The following is a 21,495-nucleotide window of genomic DNA, read 5'->3' as shown; positions in this document are numbered from 1 at the left end:
GGATTAGTTTTGTGGGACCAAAAGACCCAGCTTTCTTCAGAAGCCTGCACAGGCCTGTAAAAATGGAATTAACAGGTCTGTGTTGATTTGAGATAAAGGAATAACACCAAGAATGTAAAATAAATTGATTGTAATGAGAGTTGCTCTATTTGAGCAGCTAATCTGAGAAAGATTATCTGTTCCATTTTAATAGCAGACAAGAAATATGAAAAGTGACCCAGAATCTTTGAGTAATATTGGATCTGAGGTATTAAAAGATAACAAAGTGACCACACTGAAAACTGGTACTGAGTAGGAAACCATCAGACATGCACTAGAGAGAGTATCAAAAAACATTGGAAGAACAAATGCAAATATAAAGACAATGGATGCTCTCATAAAGGCATGGGGGGACTTTTTCTTTTTTTATTAATGTTTACCAAAGAAAATAAGAATTCAGATTTATGCTTACATTGAAGATTATAATAAAGCCAGAACAGAGAATAGCCTTGATAAGACAATGCAAAAGACAAAAATGCAGAAATTAAAGTAAAATATGGCATACAGTAGATGTAATAATCAGAATATTTTACATGTGTTTCAGTACTGGGAGGCAAGGACATGAATCATGAAGGCTCAGTAAAATGCAAAGATAAAAATCTTTATTTGCAAACAATGCAATCATAGAAAGGTGGAGGAGGTACTATAATGATCTCTTTAATGGTGAGAGATAAAAGTGAAAAACAAATGGTTATTTTCCAGATAAAGGAGTAATTCCCAGAAGAATCAAATTTTTAAAGGCAATTAGACATTCAGGAAAAATGCTGGCAATTCCTACTAAATTATTAAGACTCGGATACAATAAGCTTAGTCAAATTTTTTACAACCTAATTTTGATAATATTTCCTAAGAGCAGAAAGAGAAAGTCACATTTCCAATTTCAAAACCAGGATGTATTGGAAACGTAGGAGTTGTTTTTATGTTTCTTCCCATTTCAACCTCAAAAATCCAGCTTTCATACCTTTTACAGACACATACTCTTTAAACACAGGAAACAGTGAGTGATGTTGAATATTGGTATCTGACAAAGAGTTCCTTTCCAAGATTAGTCACAAAAATGAAAACAAGCAATCACTTTTAGTTAGCTGTTGTCTCTAGGAAAAATGATGATATAAAGACAATGAAAGTGTAATTTCTTAGAGGATTTAGCAATCATCTAGTGGGTCCTTGGCCTGTAAGAAGAGCATCTGACATCTTGGAACATCATAGGACAAGTATGAGACTATTATGTAAGAAATTCGATGCTTTTCAAGTAGAGATACAATGAAATTTCTGCTGTTTCATAGCAATCCAATACTAAAATGGGAAGATGAAGAAGCCCCACACTTTTCAGATCAGTCCAGTCATTGGCTGGAAGGCACTGAAGCAATCTGCCTCAACTTCTGAATAAGTGACTGCTGTGGTAAAGACAAGGTCAGAAAAAATGGTAGGTTTAGATCAGTGAACGGGAATGATATTCAAGGATTGCAAAAACAGGTAAATAGTCTTGTAATGATAAGACTTTGAGCAAGCTTTCTGTCAGGCAATGAGGTTGCAATGAGTTTGGTAGCCTAAACAGCTGATGGCTTTAAATAATAGTAGAAGTTCATGGGAGGAATAAATTCAATTATTTGCTGCTTTGAACCTAATGACAAAAGGAAAAATTACTTTGGACAAAAGACCCTAAAAAGTCACCAAATTAAAAAAAGAGATCTCTTGACTAGATTGGCAGTGGTATTACCTAATCATCAGGTGAGAAAAGCTGAGAAATGGAAGGGGTGACATTGTAGTGCAGTTTGACTGCAGTCAGTGCAAGCACAGTATAACTGGCATGGGTGACAGCTGCTGTGGCTGGGATGTGGCACAGAGTTTGCTAGCTGCCAACCACCACAGCAAACTTACTGAGCTCCTGGGTACATGAAGTGATTTTGTTGTAGGTATTTCTAGAGAGACCTGCTTAACTGACTGTTCTGCACAGGACTCACACCACCACTCTTACTGCCCAAGCAATGTGTTGAACATGGTTTTTATAGGGATTCTAATCAAGCAGGTGAAACTCTTTTGCAAACAGGATGCTTGTTTATGTAAGTGCTGTGAAATCCTACACCTATTGTCTCCACCTACCTTCCTCTTCTACCAGCAGCAGCTGCCAGGTGCTCCCTGTTCCAAACCCCTGTGCTCGCTCCCTGTGTCCAGGAGCATTCCTTCTCCTATTGTGCAATCTAAACCCCAACACCACAGAAGGTGAGACAGGATTTCAAACCTGGCTGCCACTGCAAGAGGAGAGATGCAACACAGTGGAGAGAGCAGCAGTAACTGCAAAAATTTATCATCCCAGCTTCTTCAAATGCCCCTCCCTGCTCCGTGATCGAGGCACACCAGAGCAATAAATTCTTCTAAGAGCCCTTAAATCTATCACACTAATTGCTAAATGCAGAGTAGCCATTCATCTTTCCTGCTAACATGGCAATGCATGAATTTGATGTAAGATTTTTTTTTCTAATGTTTCCTTATCATTAAACTATAAAATAAAAGAAAATGTAACATCACTGTCTACTTTGAGGCTAATGCTTTTTTTGAAGCCTGGAGAGGAGTTCAGCATGAAAATCATGAAAGATTAGGAGGACTGTCAGCACAAAGGGACAGATATTTTCCTGTTCTGTTCACATGCAGTCTTAGCATTTAAAAATGCATGTGAATAACACTTATTTTTAGACTTCAGAAAGAATAAACGACATCCATATTTCCAGAAATTTCCTAATAACATTCTCCTAAAATTTCTTTTCAGAAATATCACAGAAAGTCTTCCTTCATTTAGCATTGAGAGTAAGTGAAATTGGAATGTATTTTACCAGAGGCGTCAAATATTTAAAATAATAATAGCCTTTGCAGTTGGTTGATAAATATACATGGAGAGAAACTTCAATGAAAACACAGGCACTAATAAGAGGCAAACTTCAGATTGCAAACTTGTCCTTTGTCAATTTGTTCAGCATACAGTAACCTTGTCAAATTAAGAAAATTCCAAGTGTATTAGGAAAGGCTGCCCTCTTCAGACAAACTTAATAAAAGGTACACAGAAGTTCTGAATGTCTTGAAGTTAAAATAAGAATGTGGTGAAATTAACTGTGCAGTGCAATATTAGCCTATTAACTTTATTCTGCTTAATAACAATTTGCTATCACATGAAGAAAAGCATTTTTTGTCATTAGCTACACATTAATGAGTGGTTTTTTAGACTCACAACAGACCCATTTATACTGTTTCTGTAAGGGTGCTATACATCAAGTCATATGCTGAAATATAGACACATAATTAATTAAGAAATTTATTGAGTCTGAATTTTCCCTATGTCATGTTTTGTGCTGTCATATGGAAGAATAACACATTTTGCAGCACTGAATTTCTGTCACAGGGAAATTTTCATTAAACATGATAAAATTTTCTTTTTTCCTCCAACAAAACTTGGGGTTTAGATAGGTTTTGATCTCCCTAATGATCTAAACTAGTGAGTGGAAAAAAGTCTTTTTCATCATGATTGGTGCTTTCTACTTGATGGCTATTTTTAATTTCATTCATGAACAACTAGAAAACAGCCTACTTAGACAAAAAGTAATTTTTTCTTTTTCCTTGCTATTCGTCATCTGAGTGTCTTCACAGGTGAAATTTTGGATTTTAATCTTGCATCACACCAGGTGGCAAAACACAAGACCACCAGGTATTTTCCTGGTGCATGTCATAGAATTTTCATAAGGAAGACCACCTGTATGAAGTAAGTAACTGTATTTGGGTTAATGACTGTAAATAACAGTTTCCAATTTACTGGGGAGGTGAGGTGGACATAAATATTTATTATTGGTGTTTTACTTTGAAAACTGAAAGCTGTATCATAGAATCTTGTGAGGAGACCTAGAAATACATATTATGCTCCACAAGACCAAATCTAATACTTATCTATCCACATTATTCAAGACCTTTACCAGGGCCTGGAACTGTACCAGACAAAACAGCCATGAACTCTCAATATAGCCCACTAAAGTTCTCCAGAACAGGGAGCAGGGAGCAGACACAATTCTACCAAAAGATGGTCCTGAGACAGAAAGATGCAAGGGATTTAGTTGCCAGTTTGATAGAAGTCTCTCCATTCATTAGAAAAGCTCTTTTTTCTAGCTTTTCAGTAAAGCCTCCAATGTCATGATGTCTCAGGAGAACACACCTAAATGGCCAATAAGTTTGTCACTGCAAGATTGCTCTTTTCCTTGCAAAACAACTTTTTTTTTTTTTTTTTTAATCTTGTCTCAAAGCATGGTAAGTCCAATTCATTCTATATTCTGATCAAAATTTTGAATCATGTTTCATTCCTCCTTCACCACATCATAAAGGCTTTCTGGACAACAGGTAATTTCATCTATCATGTCCCTTTGCACAGGCAGCCTCTTCAGTCTGTGAAACAGGCAGTATTTCTAAGTTCACTTTTAAAAAACACCCCATGCTGTTAACTTTAACCATGTGAAGAAGTCTCTCTGAAGACTTGTGGGCCTTTTTTTCCCCTTTGTTAAATAGGATTTGGTTTAAGATGTACTTTAAGTTAAGAATTACTTAAATGCTTTGCTGAACTGAGGCCTGAAATTGGACTTTAATTTCCTTAACAACTCTCAGTATACCATTACTAGAATAAATGCAGAAAAATCAGACTTTCTGAAAAAATGTGTCTCGAGGGTGCTAGTACAAGCAAATTACAGAGCAGTTAAATAATGCCAAACTATAAATCTCATATCTCCCAACACTTATCCATCTGTCTTACCACTATGCTAAGGAGTAGGTCTTTTTTAAAGACTGAGATGTTAGAGCTGGAAATGAATACTTGCCTTTTAGTCCCCTCCTATGCTATGGTATTCAGTTTCATGTATAATTGATGGGCTGAAATTTTAAGACAGACTGAGTAAATAAATTATGAGTATTCAAAATATCACCCTTTTGCCAGTAAACCCCTGTTATTCTTCACACTGACTCAGCCACCTCTCATGCTGCTATCTTTATTTATAGAAATAGTATTTTCTGTGATTTGGTAGTATACACTTACTAAAATTATTTCAATGGAAATTTTTTCAATGTCAAATATAACCACGATTTTTTAATAATCAAAACACAGTACAGCTTTGTTTGGGTATTTTTCCTTCATTCAATTGAGACACAGTGTAAAAGAAAGGCATATTAGTTGAATACCAGCATTTTTTATGCTATTGCTAGTTCTTGCACAATAGAATTCCTATGAACTGTGCTGTAATTCTTTCCTGCAGTGAAACACAGGGGTGTCCACATTGGCATTCTTGAATTTTCTTAGGCCATTAAATCATAAGGCTGCCTGTACTATGCGGAGAGATTGGGTTATGAATTTTCTGAAGTGACAGATCCCGTTATATAAGCCACTGGTGAGTCTGGGAATGCCATTCAACATTTTCAGCTTTGGAATTAATTTTATTCTACTTTTTCCCATGAGAAAAATGAAAATGTTCACAATTTTACTGGTAAGGAGAGCAGTTTCCATGACAAAATCACATCCCTGGGAAAACCCCAAGTATTCCTTCCAGCTGTGGGTATACAGAGGTACAATTCTGCCCTCACAGCTGTGCACCTGATGTGACTTCTTGGAAAACTCAAACAAGGATCCTAAAATTAAAAGGCTGCTGGACAAGATAGCTCCAGCATCTTTCTTGTAACAGGCAAGGCTAATGGACTTGAATAAAATTTAGGAAATTGTTTTTGCAGAAAGCATTATAAGCCTCCTCTATATAAAAATACTGGTCTCTTCACACATGCAAGTCTTTCCAGGTCCAGGCTAGTGTGAGGGCTTGTCAGGTAAGCCCACTGCCCTTCAATATTACGGAGGTGGCATCAAAAGTGAACTGTAACCTAACTGTCTGATACCACTTACAAAAGTTAATACCACATTCTTACACAATTTAGTTCACTCAGTAACAAGCTGTAATCACAGCTCACTGAGTCCTTCCAGGACTCATAAAGTAAACAACTGGAGCAGTAAGAACTCTTCTATGGACAGCAACTATCAGTAAAAAGAAATTGAACAGGTAAATGAACACATGCAGGTTTATTAACAGAGAAAGAACACAAGAGATGAACATTTGCAGTGAGATAGACATTCATTTTGAAAAATTAGAGGAAGCCAGTGAAAGTTCAGAGACAAGGCAAAGATTACTGATTTTCCTTAAATAAAAACAAGGAAGCAACCTAACTCTGTCCCAAATAACAGCTGACAAATTCACTCAATTTGGCCTGTGCCCCTTGTACACCTTGGAGCTGGGATTTTCAAATTTCAGTGGTAGATGAATGTGAAATACCCCTTCATTCCTTTAAAGAAGCCAGTCTGAAGCTGCAATGAGCCTGCAAATAGTGATTGGCATTTAAAGTGGCACTCTGAATAATAAAATGTCTTTGAGCTGGATTGTAATTTTCTGGAAGTGAAAGATATTCTTTACATTTACCTCACAGGAGACTAATTTTGGTCTTGTTCTGCTAAATGAGAGGTCACAAGGTATCAGCTCCAATGGATCTCTCCTAGGCTCTTCAGGTAATATTAAATTCTTGACCTTTCATTTGCAAGTTTTCTGGAGGCTGTAGTTTGTGGCTCCCTGCCCTGTTCCCTTCCAGCCTGAAGAGCAGTACCCGTGGTGAGCCAGGCTGCAGGAGGCTGCAGTGCCACCTTCCTGCTCCAAAGAGCTGCACCTCCTCCCAGGCACCCCTGAATAACCAGCTCTGAAGCCTGACTTTCTCACAACACTCCAAAATCCTGCTCCCCTCATCTGATAGGGATATGGGCCTGTGAGAGTTTTTGTGGTATCATCTGCACCTCTCCCAGCTGCTGAGACAAAGTTCATGGCAACCACTTACAGTGTTCAGCACAGTCCTCAGCCAAGTATTTAATCAGTAAATGTTGTACCAGGCTAGTTAAAAGCACACAGGAAGGATTTATTGTGACTTATTTACATGTATCAAACTGAAGCCTAGTAAAACCAAAATAACAAATGAAGAAACCCACAGCTAGGTAAAAATATCCGAATCCACAAGTGGGGAAGCGTTCAAACAGCAGTAAACTCTCATTCCTATCTGCTTCTGCGCAAGTAGTGTTAAGCAGAAATGCCTAATGGAAACAAACCTAACCTGGGCAGGCTCTTTCAGGAGAGCAAATAGACAGAGAAGTCTCTTGATGCCCATGTAAACGTCATTACCTCTCTTTGTACCTCCTGCAGCAGCCCACACAAGGACTGGTCAAACAGTTCACAGAAAAGGGCAAGCGCAGCTTCGGAGCTGCACGCTCCTCAGAGAAGAACAGCCTCCTGCTTTTCTACAGTAATCTTGAAATGTGCTCCATTTTCCATGCTTGACTATAGAAATCCTCTCTGGATTCCCTGAAAGAAAAATATTAAGCAGAACACCCAAAGTTTTTTAAAATAGTGTAGCACTTGAGTCTCTGCCTGCCACTCAGTGAAACATAGCAATTTAAAATTACTGAAGCTCTTAAATTAAGTGCTTAAATTTGAAGGTGATCACCACTCTGAACATGTGAATTGTACAGCTATCTGAACTATCAAAGCTCTTCAATTTACTCCAAGCAAGTCATTTTTGGAAGTGATAAGGGAGTCTGTGATTGCCCAGACTGTACTGATTTAAAGCTTCTGCTCAGTTTTCTACTCCTTTTTAAAAGTATTTGAGTAACTCTGCTAGCTTATAGAAAGACTGTGCTGAACACATTTGAGCAGTTTGGGGGAATGTGTGTGAATTTTTTTTGCTTGTAAGTAACCATTTTGGATCAGTACTTTCCTTCCGGAGTCATGTCAAAGCAAGTGGTTTTACCTAACTCTTCAACAGTTGTGTGGAGATAAAAATTGAACACCCATATCCATTTTCAAAGTCTTCAATTGACTAAATAGACAATGTACAATTTTCTGACTGCACTGAAAGTGTCATTGCTTTCTAGCTACAAATTGAAACCTATGATGCTCATCTCCAGGAAGCAATTATTAATATTTTTTTTTACAATACAATATATTTATTCTTGCAATTTTGGCACACAGTGCCTTTTGAAAATATTTTCTTAAATGAACTAGTAACAGCTAGTTACCCTCTGTAATATATTATTCAGTGATGAAATACTTCCATTCCATACACAAACCTCTTACAGCTGCGAGAACTGTAGAAACACAAGAGATTCTAAAACTCCTGCATTATTCTTTCCTGTACCATCCAAAGTAGCTTCAGGCCAGAACGAGGCCTTGACAGGTTTTTGGGTTTTTTTAATTTGGACTGCTTTCTACATATTCCCAGAATTGTTAAATATTGCACTATTTCCCATGCTGCATAAAGTTCAATTAGAAACATTCTTTCTGTGGGCCTTTTTCTTGTGCTCCTCCAACTGCCCCATGGCAGAGCTGTCACAGCTGATGCTCTGCTTTGATTCACAACTCCCAGCAAATATTTCCCATTTTCCTTGCTGAATAGCATTAATGATAAAGCACAATTATCTGAAAACTCTGATGAATTCTACTATTTGTTATAAATTAATTCCACTCAATGCCTCATATTTTTAAGGCACTCTATCTATCAGAAGTAACTTCTGAGCTGAAGATTTGTCAGTTAGCCTTCCACTTGTAGACCCTTGAAACTCAATTGCCTTTCAAGTGGAGGCACATTCTGGCTATTTGACAGCAGATCCTTTTATACATCTGTACTGACCCATAATCTATTGCAAAGGATGTGCATTAGCATTTGTAAGCTCTGCCTCCTAAGATAACATGTGAGCTGGGACCTGGGGGGTTCTTGATGCAATATCTGTTGGTTACTCACACCTGTTGGATAACCAGCTCATATTTACAATGCTAAGATGTCTTGAATGTGTGTGGGGATGTTGGGGCTTTTTTTGCCATTTCAAGGACTTCTGCAACCAGCAAAATCTGATTCCAGTGAGTTTCTGAGTCATATGGTGCTTGGGCTGTGTCCATCTACTTTTTCTTTTAATGGCCAGTCAAATGCCAGAGGTGAGATCATGCCACAATGCTTGACATTTATCTATTATCAAATCATTTGCTCAAGATTACACTGATTTAGCACCTCAATATTTTTACAGGTACACTGTGACATATCAAGATGTTTCAGAGTTATTTGTAAAGAGATCTGTCACGTGATTTCAGAAAACGTATTAAGGTTTTTTTGAAGCTGTTGGATGTTCTCTTGATGATTAAACCTTGTGTGAAAAATGAGTTGACTGGTTAATTTTCCATGTCAAAGTCCAGGCTGCAGCACTGCCATTTCTTTCATTTTGGTTCATATATCAATGTGGAAGAATTTGCCTGTCAACAGAAGTGTAACATGGTTGCTTACTTTGTTAATTGCTATCACTTTTTACATCTCTATTCTTTGATATTTTGGCTATAATGCTGCATTCCCCATTATTCTCTGGGATTTTTTCCTATTTCCTTGCTTTGCAGAAGAGTTCCATAATTTATCAGCCATCTTGTTCCCACAAGCATTTCCCTAGTGATATGAGCTTCATCTGAAGTTTTCTCAAGTTTCTGAATGTTTGTCATATTTTTTGTACTGTACATGTAAAGCAAGAGCAGTAATAGTAATTTCTGAGCAGTCAAAGTCTTAAAGCATTAATAGCTGAGCTGGTAGAATCCTTTACTGCAGCTTAACCAACAGTTTGGCCTTCTTGATTAAATTTTCCATGCTGTTCCCTTAATTTCTACTCAGGTTGCCTTGTACTACGCTGTCCTTAAAACTTTTTGCTTTCCCTTTTTTCAAAGGTATTTCTGAACAGTTAATATTTTTCTTGTCTTGTTTCTTTGCTGTTCCTCAGTTATGCACACTTCAGAGACACTTTTCTGAAAATCAGTAACAGCTGTCGCAGCATCTATGATATGGTCATTCAAAAAATACAATGGCGCATCAGGACTGACTTGTGCAGGGCCTGAGCCTCAACACACCTGGATTCCTTTCATTGGTACAACCTGAAATGTGGGGTTTGTGTCTTGAAAAGCCTTTTCCTTATGCTTTCTAAGATTGTAAAAAAAAAAAGACTTGGAAAAGAATTCCAAGGCAATTTTGGCCCCATTCTTTGGATTATGAGCTGGGATCAGGCCCTTCCAGTCTACCCCTGGCAGAGCTTCCTTTAACCACTTTTTTAAAAATCTTTAATAAGGAGCCCTGAATGAGTGTCCCAGCGCCACAATTGCTCACTGTTCCTTCCCATCATTCATATATGTTTTGGAAGATGAAGTTTCCCCTCAGGCCTCTTTTTGCTAAATTAGACAAATCAGTTCCTTTGCCCGATTTCCATAAGCAGGTTTTCTAATCCTCTTTTCCTGTTACTCTCCTCTGGGGTCTATCCAGGCTGTCTACTCTTAAGCCCATCTACCAAAAACCATATTTCAGCTGCCGTTACACCAGTTTCAGGAGGAGCAGAGCACATTTTCTGCCACTGAGAAAAAAAAAGTTTAAACATCTCACAGCTTCATTCTCATATTTTTGCATCATCATAATAAAAGAGTGTGCTTTTTTTATGAATTTGTTCTTACCAAAATAAAAAACTTCTAGCATCAACTCATCTACACCAGCTCACATCTTCAAGAGTTTTGACCCAAATTTCCTTTCAGTAGAAGTTAAAACAATCAAAGCAGTCCTCGGTGACTCTATTTGGATGACTCCTATGACTTGTAGATAGCCAGATTTAACAATGATTTCCACCCACTCTGAACTCTGACATTGGGCACTGATTATTATTTTTTTTCCTCATGTTGATCTAAAACACAGGGATGGTGTTTGCTGATAGCATTTCTCAATATATTTTGACTGCCTCAACTTTTGCTATTGCCATTATTGCAGAGATCCTGGCCTAGCAATGTTGTCAGTCGGAGCACGCTGATGAGTAACTCCACAGTCATAACTGGCTCTTAGCCTACGAGTGATGGTGCTGTTTCTGCATTAATGTGATGCTCACTGAATAGTAACTATCTTGCACCCTTGGATATATTGCAGATTTCCTCATTTTTAAAATGATTTTTGTCAGCGGTGATGCTCGCACGCTACAAGGATTTAGGGCTTGCATTTGTCCATTTCTTTCATTGCCACTATCAACTTTCATTATTGCAACTATAACTCCAAATATTCTAGAAATTCTCATACATACTTACCTTCAGTAAAGTCTGCTGTAGAGACCTGGCTTTCCCAACAATTCATGGAAAAATTGCCGAGTGCATTACCTTTCTTGTGTGACTATCTTAGCATGCTTTTGATGCTTGACTTTATTTTGCTAATGAGTATAAGTTATAGAACTATCAATCACCTGCCAGTCTAGCAAAACAGTGAAATTCATTTCATCTGGCCTCTTTGACCTGTTAGACTTAAGTGGTCATACCAGGAGTTAAAACTCCAGCCAGCAGAGATGATAGGATTATTGAAACACAGGCTCTTTCATTACCACAAGGGGTAGCCCTCAAAGACTGAAATCTCAGTGGTGGCACTTGCGAAGATTAACATTCCTGCCAGAAACCACTGCCCAGCTTATCAAAACACTTCTACCTAAAGGAAATGCCTGAATGCAAACTTAGGCAATGAAACTGAAGTAGCCCAGTTTGGGAAGGTGCTGAGTACTCACAGCTTTCAGCAATTTTATGGAATTAAATGAAAACAGTACGTGAAATAATAGACCTAAGAGAGACAAACACAGTGGCACATGGCTATAGTCTTCTCAAAACAGAAATAAATCTTTGTGTGAACTTCAATAAAAATTCTTAAAAGGTAAAGTGACTAATTGCTTCTTTTTATATAGCTTAATTGATAGTCTTAAGCCAGGAACAGATTTAAAATTTATCAAAGTTTCCTAAATAATTGTGACTTCATGGTGATAGAATCCTGAATAATGGACTGAATAATAGGTTAATCAATTGACTGATTCTTTCACTGAACAGAATATCAAATGAAAATATTCACCTATTATTTGTATGCATTTGTATTTAGAGGTAAGCGCATACAGATTTGACTTCCTGCCATACTGAAAAAGGATGGAGTATTGCAGCATGAAGTGTTCAGAGAGAATTTGTCAACCACACAACTGAACTGTGGGCAGGGGTGACTGTAACATTGCCTCATAGAACTCACAGCGCAGCACAGGCTGTGTTTGATGTGCCAAGGAAAAGGTACTGACACTTGTCCGGCCCATCCATCAACAGCAGTTCTTGGGGAAACTCCCTCTCTTTCTCTGCAGAAGATGCAGGGCCATGCAAGCAGGACACTGAATCTGGATGATACAGGTCATCAACCCAGGATGAACAGGGCACACACTGTCTGACACCAGACTGCAGATTTGGGGTGCAGAAGAGACAACAAATGCAGTAAAGAACCTCTGCCAAACAGAGGAGTCTTTACCTCTAAAAGACTGACACCACTGCCTCCCAGATAACTTCATACAATTAGGTTTTGACCGCACTCTTTGTGAAAGATTCAAGCCACCATATAGTATGCAAGAGCACAGTTAGGAGTTGTCTACAAAAGGAACAAAATGTGAAGGAAGACATGGAGATAGTCATGTTATAAATAAATCCATGAGTCTGCATTTAAAAAAAATAAATATTTTAAATGTAGGGCATCTTTGAGTCAGGTGCTAAGCAAAGAGGTTGACAGGCCAATGCTTTTTCTTTTACTCCTTTTGCTAGTTCTGGGTTACATTTTCAAGTGTCAAGTTACTTTTCAGAGCAGTACTGCATATATTTTTTTACCTAAGCAAAGCAATACAGATCTTCTGAAATAAAGGTGCATATTTATTTGACAGCACCCTGCATTACAATAACTAAATTAAAAGACATTTACCATTTTCTGTGCTGGCTTTCTATTATTTATCAAATGTTTCCATTTACATATATATTTAAAATTTTATATTATATAAATATAAATTCATAAGTGTACACATATATATGTATGGGGACATATGAGTGGGTATATTAATATATTATTATTATATTTATATTGTAAACATATAGATAATATGTATTAAAATCTATTATGTTTATAATAATATATTATGAATATATATTATACATTTAAACTTTAATATTTATATAAATATAAATACATAAGTGTACACATATGTATGGGTATACATGTGTGGGTATATAAATATATATATATTTAACTAAATATGAGCATCTTTGAAAATTCATTATCATTTCTCAGAACCATCCAACAAGGGCTTTATTGTTCAAAGCTGCTGTAAAGAGAGCTGCACCGAGGGAAGCCATTTGAACTGCACAACAATGAACTTTATTGATCCTGCATAAGTCATAAGCACAGTTACATTTTTCTGAGTGCCTTCTATGGGCACATTTTCCTAATGACAGTGTATGCGTGCCTATATATTAATGTTAAAGACAACACAACACCACTGTGCATCACAGCACTCAGCCAGCACATGGTCTAAAATTTCCAGTTTTGGAATCTCTGCAACATTTCTGCATTCTCACTGCCATTATATAAGTTTATTTGGAGGCAGCCCTGGACCCACACTAAAATACAGGACTGCAAAGATTTCCTGGCTTTTTATTTACACTTGATTGAATTGTTCCAGTTTTGGCTTTGACAACTACACCAGTATGCTGGCCCATTCACTCACACTAAGAAAAATAAAAGTGGCATGTGCATGGAAATGAAACAACTGCCCCCAAGTAAGTGTTCTCACAAATAATCTGGCAGGTTACTCAGTAAGTTAAGTAAGTTCCCATATTTGGACAAATTCTTTGTGTGTCCAGACTGTGAAGCACAGAAAGGAGAGCTCTTGCAGACTGGTACCATAAACATAGCCAATGTCAACAGGTTTTATTTTACAGCAAACATTAAAGAGGAGATTTTCAAAGAAACATAAGAAAATTATGAGCAATCAGGGATCCAACACCTTTAGGCTCCTCTGAACAGCAAAAGGTCAAACAAAACAACCAGTACACCAGCCCATACCAATTGCCACACTGTAATGCTCCCTGAGGCTTCAGTCCAAGAAATCAGGACCTTGTTTATGGAAACATAATAAAGGCACTTTTTTTGCTTTCCTGTAATAGACACTTTAGCACCTGGTAATTAAAGGGGAATACCTGAAAAATCTGCTATTGAATCTCACTAAGGCCATGCATTAGATGCCTATTTGCATTCCTGTGGCAAATTTGGTCACAAATTCACATACCAGGGCTTCTTTGACTCACTGGTACAAACCAGAGTGCACATCCCTAAATCCTTTGCTGCTTGGTGAGCACACCTGCAGAAACTTCCTTCCCCTTCTCACTTTGAGGAATCTAATTATCCAGCATGCATTTTTAATAGGCTCAAGTCACTTCTACTGTTTAAATGCTTGGACCCTAATACCTGCTACAATGCTGAGAACATTGAATGGGAATCCTGCCCTTAACATCCACAAGTGATTCACATATTTGCTTCCCTTGGCTCAGACTGTGCCCAGGCCCATCTGTTTGAAGGCACCGATCCTGCTTTGCTGATCCAATGCTCAGGCAGCGATGCCAAGGGACAGGAACAGTGAGCAGGTCATTGCTTGCTCACATGAGGCTACAAGAGCCCTTTCCATTGCTCCCAGCCCTGCAGTCACACCAGGTCACTTCTGCTGCCAGTGTCTCTGGAAAAGGCCTCACATCTGCCCACTCAGAGTGCAGGGCCATGGAAGTGGGACATGGTCCAAGGGAGCTTTGGCTACACATGGTGGCTGCTGTGGGTGAAGCCTGTCTTCGTGGGCTTGCCCAAGAGCCCATGCCCATAGCAGAAATCTGTAGCTCAGGAAACAAAAAAAGTGATTCTGCTATGGACAAATCTCCTTGCTTGAGGGATCAATACAGCAAAGGTGCCACAGGGACCCAGAGCTCCTCACACACACACTCAAGTACTAAAAAACTAATGAAAGACACAAGTCAGAAACAAAGGACTCTGAGTAATGAAATTATTAAAGAGAAAATACAGTTGAAAACTCCTGGAACACATTATAATTTAATATCTCATTATTTACTAGGCACATTGAACGTAACATGAATTTCCCTCTGCTCCACCAAGCCCACTTCATATTCCACAGAGCCTACACTTCTGTATCTCATCCAAGCTGAGATGAAATTGTCTTGTATATCAGACAAATGTACTAGAGAGTAGCCTACACTCTGGTAATGTACAAGCTGAATGTTCCCAACAGTCCAACTTTCACATCGTTTAGAGAATTTGCACTCACACATTTTCAATGCATAATGAGGGGTTTTAGCAGTTCATAATTATTAAGCAGTTATTTTACATGCCCTTGTGTGTGGTAAATAATACCATAGAGAAAAAAAGTAACCAAGGGTTTGTATAAATGATTCTGCATAAACCTACAAGCTGAGGTTTTAAATCTGCATTATCATGTTGGTTCAGATCTTTAGGCTTAGGTCTGAACAAACATGAACTTCAGGGACATTTGAAATTCAACTCTGTATCCTGACCTGGATTTTCTAAATGACCTTTGAAATTTGGAACTAAATCCAAGTGTCGCGGAGTCTCTATCTGGAAGCTTTTTGCTGATGGATTTTCATTCAGTCTAATGCAGGTGGCAAATTATGCTGAGAATAAGTCATTTTCAAGAGATCCAAGGTCTGGCATACAGACTACTGCTTCCAGCCGTTTTAAATGGAAAACAAAGGTTCTTCATTTACCTCTGAGGCTTCTGTCTGATTTATTTTGCTTCTCTGGTTTGCATTTATTTGATTGTTTGTGCCAGGTATAATGGAGAAAATGCAGGCATCGCTAGAAAATCTGCAATCTGCAGTCCCTCAGCCACATTGACCTCTTGCAGACACGTCTGAATCACAGCAGAAACGAGAGATGGCAACTCCCAGCTGGACAGGCCTTTGTAGCTTGCCCAGATGTCAGAAAATTAGTCTTCACTGGCCAAGATTGAGACAGCCATAACTTTTTATAAAGCAGTGAAGCACATACTTAACTTTACTCACATATTTTAATTTAGGAATGCGCTTAACTGCTTTGCTGAACATGGGCAGGCACAAACACTTGCCATGCCGTACGGGCAACGCACGGTCAGTCACTCTTATAGCAACAAAATATTCCCCCAAAATCCTGAAAATGGGAAATACAAGAAATCCTATTTATCAGATAACTACTCCAGTGTCGTAAAATCATAGCTTTGTAGCATGGTTTGAGTTTGAAGGGACCTTAAATATCACCTGGCTCAACCCTCCTGTCAGGGACACTGACCACTAGCCCAGGTTGTTCAAAGCCCTGTCCAACCTGACCTTGAACACTTCCATGGATGAGACATCCACAGATTCTCTGGGCAGCCTGTTTCAAGCCTCACCACCTTCACAGTAAAGAATTTCTTCCTAATATCTAATCTAAACCTACCCTTTTTCCGTTTAAAGCCATTTCCCCTCAGCCTATAAATGCATGCCCTTGTAAAAAGTCTCTCTCCAGGCCCCTTAAGGTACAGAAAGGTTCTCTAAGGTGTCTCCAAAGCTTCCTCTTCTCCAGGCTGGACAACCTCATCTCTATCCTCTTAGGAGAGATGCTCCAGCCCTCTGATCACCTTGGCAGGCCTCCTCTGACTTGCCTCAGCAGGTCCACATTCTTCTCATGCTGGGAGCCCCAGAGCTGGATGCAGTGCTCCAGGTGGGGTCTCAGGAGAGTGGAGTAGAGGGGCAGAATCCCCTCCCTTGCCCTCTTGGCCACACTGCTTTGGCCATTCTCTTCTGTCCATAGATGGGAATTAGGAAAATGTCCCTTCATCTGACTGCATCTGATACTGCAATCCAACAACCCCAAAAGTCTTCTGGCCCTTTCTGGGAAGGCAGACTTGTATTCAACTCATATTGGTAAGCCAGCAGATCTAACCCAAACAGAAACCAAAGAGAAACATCATCCCAGCAGTCCTCTTCTGAACTGTACTATAACTAAAATGAATATATAAACATAATTCTGAAAAACTGACTTGTATTTCATAAGTCTTGGTTATCTAGAGTCATGCACAACAAAAATTAATTTAAAAAGAAGTTATTTTTGAAATACACAGAAATTCAGAGGCAGAAGTCAGTCATATTTTCAGGCATCAATTAGTTCCTTTCTTGACGTGTTGAAGAAATTAAAGGAATATTAAAGTTACTACCTGCAGGAACTGATTGTCCCTTAAAACAACTTCAGTTTCATAAAAATGTAAAACCCAAAAGCTTCCATCCAGTTTGAGAAAAAAACATCCCAGTTCCAGGGACAGTAAGAAAGCTACTGAAGCAAGTCTTTTGTTTGTCTTTTGACCATTTCTGCATGCAGAACTGCCTGCAGTGCTGTCCAGCTCTGCCTCCCAAGTGCTTAGAAATAAGCAATCTACCTTTGACCATGCCTTAATCTACATTTTTCAGGACAAAAAATTCTTGGCTGCTATGCTGATCACCCAACTAGAATTTTTAAGTACCTTCCAAAAATCTCACATCAAAATAGTGCTTTGTCCCCTGCCCATTTTGCTGTATCACTTTTCATTCTCTTTTCTTAAAGGGAATTATGGACACATTTTATTTCTGCTGCACTGGCAGAATATTTATGTCTCTACAGATTCTTCAGCATAATTGTCTCTGCATTTTGTGTGAAAAGTTGTAATTTTTTAAATTGCATTGTTTTAATTCATATTTTAAATAGGAATTACACGTAGATAAAGAGAATTAAGTTCCTGCTGAGATGAAGACCACTGGAGTCAGGATTATCATATTGTTTTTTGACTAGTATTATGTGTGGTTGAAAGATGACCTGAACTTTCTTCCCTCATCATAAAAAAAAGAAACATGAATCAAAAGTCAGTCTTCCATTTTAATCAAATTGCCCTGATTATCTGGTATGGATCTAAAGAAAGAAGGTTTAAATACCTCCTACAATGGAAATATTTCTGAATTAATCTGACAGTACAAGCAAAAAAGATGTAACTGATAGAAGCAAATGAACTTAGATTATAGTGATCAGGGAACAACTGGGGAAAGGGCACAAAAATTGCAAGAATCAAGTTATTACTGTGGATTGTTTCTATATTAAAAAAATTAATTAATCTATACTCTTAAGGCTACTTAAAAGGAAGTAAGAAACAGAAGAACATAAATTTGTCTGTCTATAGAAGTACATTACTGGATCACAGTTTTTGCTCCATGAGAGCAAAATGAGAGTAGTTTCATATTAATGAAAAAAACTGATCTGATGATATAGTTTTCTTTCTGGAGAACCAAGGATAGTTTTCTGAATGGGGTTAACATAGCTGTTAACTAAGAGGCAAATCCAGAGTCAGACCTCCTGCTGAATGCTTAGGAAGGAAAATCAAAATCCTTCACCGAGAACAGCACTGCTATTTCTTGCTTTTCCTATCCGAGCTCTTGGGGATAATAAAGTTTGATACTGCCCAAAGAGCCTCTTACCTGGAGGCATTGCTGATAACTCTGTCATCTTCTCACCTGGACATAAGAGAGGAAAGATACTGGGGGAAAGGCATTGCGCTGTGCAGACAAACCCCAACTGCTGTGAAAGAGTTGAGGTTCACCTTGTGTCAAAACAGAGGTTTGCCGTTCATCTCTGGCCAACACAAAATTTGATAAACCACTATGACCCTATGAACACTCTTGAATCTTACTTTATCCAGTAAGAAGTAAAATATCTCAAGCATGCTGTCTAGAAAAAATTTAAGAAATTGTGATCCTTACCATAGAGTGCCAATGAAAAGAAATTTACATATCCAAAATTACAATTTGTGAAAGGTCAGACAAAATCTACCACATGCTGATAGATTAGTACCCTGACACACTTCAGAAACATTTTTCAACAGGAGAACTAGCAAACTACAAAATAAATTGTAATTTAATGTGTTGCAAGGACATGATTGTGATTGCCTTTAGCAAGTGGTTCTTCCTGTACCATTCATGCCTTAGTTTGTGAAATGTTTGTTAAAGGCAGAAACTAAAACGAAGCTGGATGCAGCTGTAACACTCTGGAAAACCCTTTTCTGTAAGAGGATCAAGTTAGGAGACTGTGGAAATTAAAGAGCTGTAATGTGAAACCTAATGTATAGTAACTGTCAAGTGAGGTAATGTAGAAACTGGAAAGCCTTGTCTTAGAGTTAATGCCTTAATCCCAACATACCACTTACACTGTGAGGAAAAAATGTAAGAAACTGAAAATCCATGAAACAAGGTTATGGAACAAAGACAATAAAATAAACATTGTCAGTGACAATGTGTTGAAATTGATTTGTTTTCATTCCTCTAACAGGTACTTAGTTTCTGATTTGCCAAAATCTCACAGCATCCTTTTATGTTCAAGTTATTCTGAGATCTCCTCCAGACACTAAATATTAATTATGAGTATCTATGACAACCATTGACACTAAAAATGGAATATTTATCCCATCCAATGCCTGAGCTCTGAGGTATTAACTCTCAAAGTTTGGGACAGCCAGAAAATAAAACTGTGATGCTAAAGGATGTGGTTATGTGGTGAATAGTGAAAAAATTTCCTTTTAACTAAACACAAAAAATGGTAGAGTTTCCTGATTATTAATGATAAGCTTGTGCTCAGGATCTAGCTAAATCAAAGCCAAGTGTTCTCAACGACAGAAACAACAAAAAATGATTGCATGATAATCACATGTGTTTTGATTATAAGCATCCTACAGGCTCCCACAGAACCTGCCAGTCCTTAGCCCAGGCCGAGCTCAATCTGTTGTCCCATGGCAAACCATGTCAGACCCAAATCCACCAACTTTCACAGTTTTGAGATTAAAAATGTGATGAGGGGGTGGGCAAACAGCCTGAGGACCACCATCTTGCCAGGGCCCTGTCTGTATCCATCCCCCTGAAGCAGACAAAGCAGCAGAGAGCACCTATAAGCTCCATCACATGTGTACCTACAGGGAACAGGGCTCAACACCTCTGCGCAGGACTCTCCAGCATGTCCCATCTGATCCTTTCACCACTTCTCAAGAGAATACAGAGGGATTTGGATGCCTTCCCCTTGGAGACAGCTTTGGTGGGAAAAAGGAGGAGAGGAATGGAAAACTCATTCTTGGATTTTCTACTTTTGTACACAGGTTTTAGAGGACTTTGTGGACCTTGTGAAAAGCAGTGGACGGAAAGACACAACACCACAGACAAGAAACGGGGAACACGTGTCAGACAGATATCATTAAGACTCAGAGGAGGAACACAATAAAGATCACTGCCATCAGCCATGTTGACACTTAAGTTTTCTGTTTAATGTTTAGTGCAAGAGTGTTGTTGATATACCAGACACAAGTCAACATACAAGAGATGAGCAAATTATTTGGCCTCAAGGATCACATCTGTGCTGCTAAAATAGCGAAGTCCCACAATAGTGGGACTAGCCCCATGTTTCCCACAGGATGCTTGAATTCCATCCCCAGGTTTTGAGGAGCAAGAGAGTTTAGCAGCATGCACACACATTGTGCCAGAGCCCTTTGCTTCAGGGATATCAAAGGATCTTTGGTGTAACTAAATGTAGAGACTTGGCTGCATAAAGGAGGAACTAAAACTCAAAGGGAGAGGCAGCCACAGTAAAAACCAATGGTAAAAAACTTAAATAGAGACAAGAACAGTAGTCATCCTCAGTATGAATATTAGCAGCAGAACAGTTCTGCACTGCCCTGGTTATTCCTTCCTCCATAGCAAGGAAGCATCCTGGCATGAGTGCTTGTAATGCAGGTGTCCCCATAGCCTGAAAAATGTGTCAGTACTGATGTTTTCACCACTACAAAACTGCAAGGAGTCAGAAAATGTTGCTGCTAGTGACAGTGGTGCCTGCTGCCACTGTAACTACATTACCCTGCAGAATAAGCCCTCCTCTAAGGGATGGTAGGAATGACAAATTAAAGTGTTAATTTGTTAAACTGAAATAGCACTGTCAAATTAGCCTGGCTGAAAGTTAAAAATAAATCCATTTGCTACTACACAGCCAAAAGAAGTATCAACTACAGAGCCAAAACAAGCATCGTACCCTTTGATAGTAAAATTCTGCGTGCACAGCAGTCTTACAAGTCCAAGGGAAAAAAAAAAAACAAACCAGGAAAACAGGTAGGCAGCTCAGAATATTTGGTTCATACAAATGCAGCAAGTCCGACAAGGACGCTGCCTCTGAAGAGGCTTCAGAGAGCGAGCATATGCATCTGCTGAACACCCCTGAGGTTCACCAAAGTGAATTGAACCCTCTCTTCTCTGACTGCTGCTCTGGTAGTATCAAAGGCTGATCACTTGTGACAAAACCAACAAGTACCAAGTAGTGAATTGCCTCCTTACAGATAAAGAAAAAACACACTGTTACAAATTTTTTTTGTGGATGGAGGCCAAGCTGCATCTGTTCCAAGCACCAGGGCCAAAATATCATCTACAATTAAAGCAT

The 21,495-nt window shown here is 38.6% G+C and overlaps 1 protein-coding gene across 1 annotated transcript in view; it reads right to left on the bottom strand.

Moving 5' to 3' along the window:
* The window catches only part of RBMS3 (RNA binding motif single stranded interacting protein 3), a 703,629-nt gene that overhangs the window by 607,293 nt on the left and 74,841 nt on the right, over window positions 1-21,495 (bottom strand). The gene's annotated exons all lie outside the window — the stretch shown is intronic.

Source organism: Melozone crissalis, unplaced genomic scaffold (genome assembly GCF_028551555.1).
Source record: "Melozone crissalis strain CALT ecotype California unplaced genomic scaffold, PUWL_Pcris_2 ptg000016l_1, whole genome shotgun sequence".
Lineage (NCBI taxonomy): Eukaryota > Metazoa > Chordata > Aves > Passeriformes > Passerellidae > Melozone > Melozone crissalis.
The sequence above is the reverse complement of the archived record's forward strand: the minus strand, read 5'-3'. Positions and strand labels throughout refer to the sequence as shown.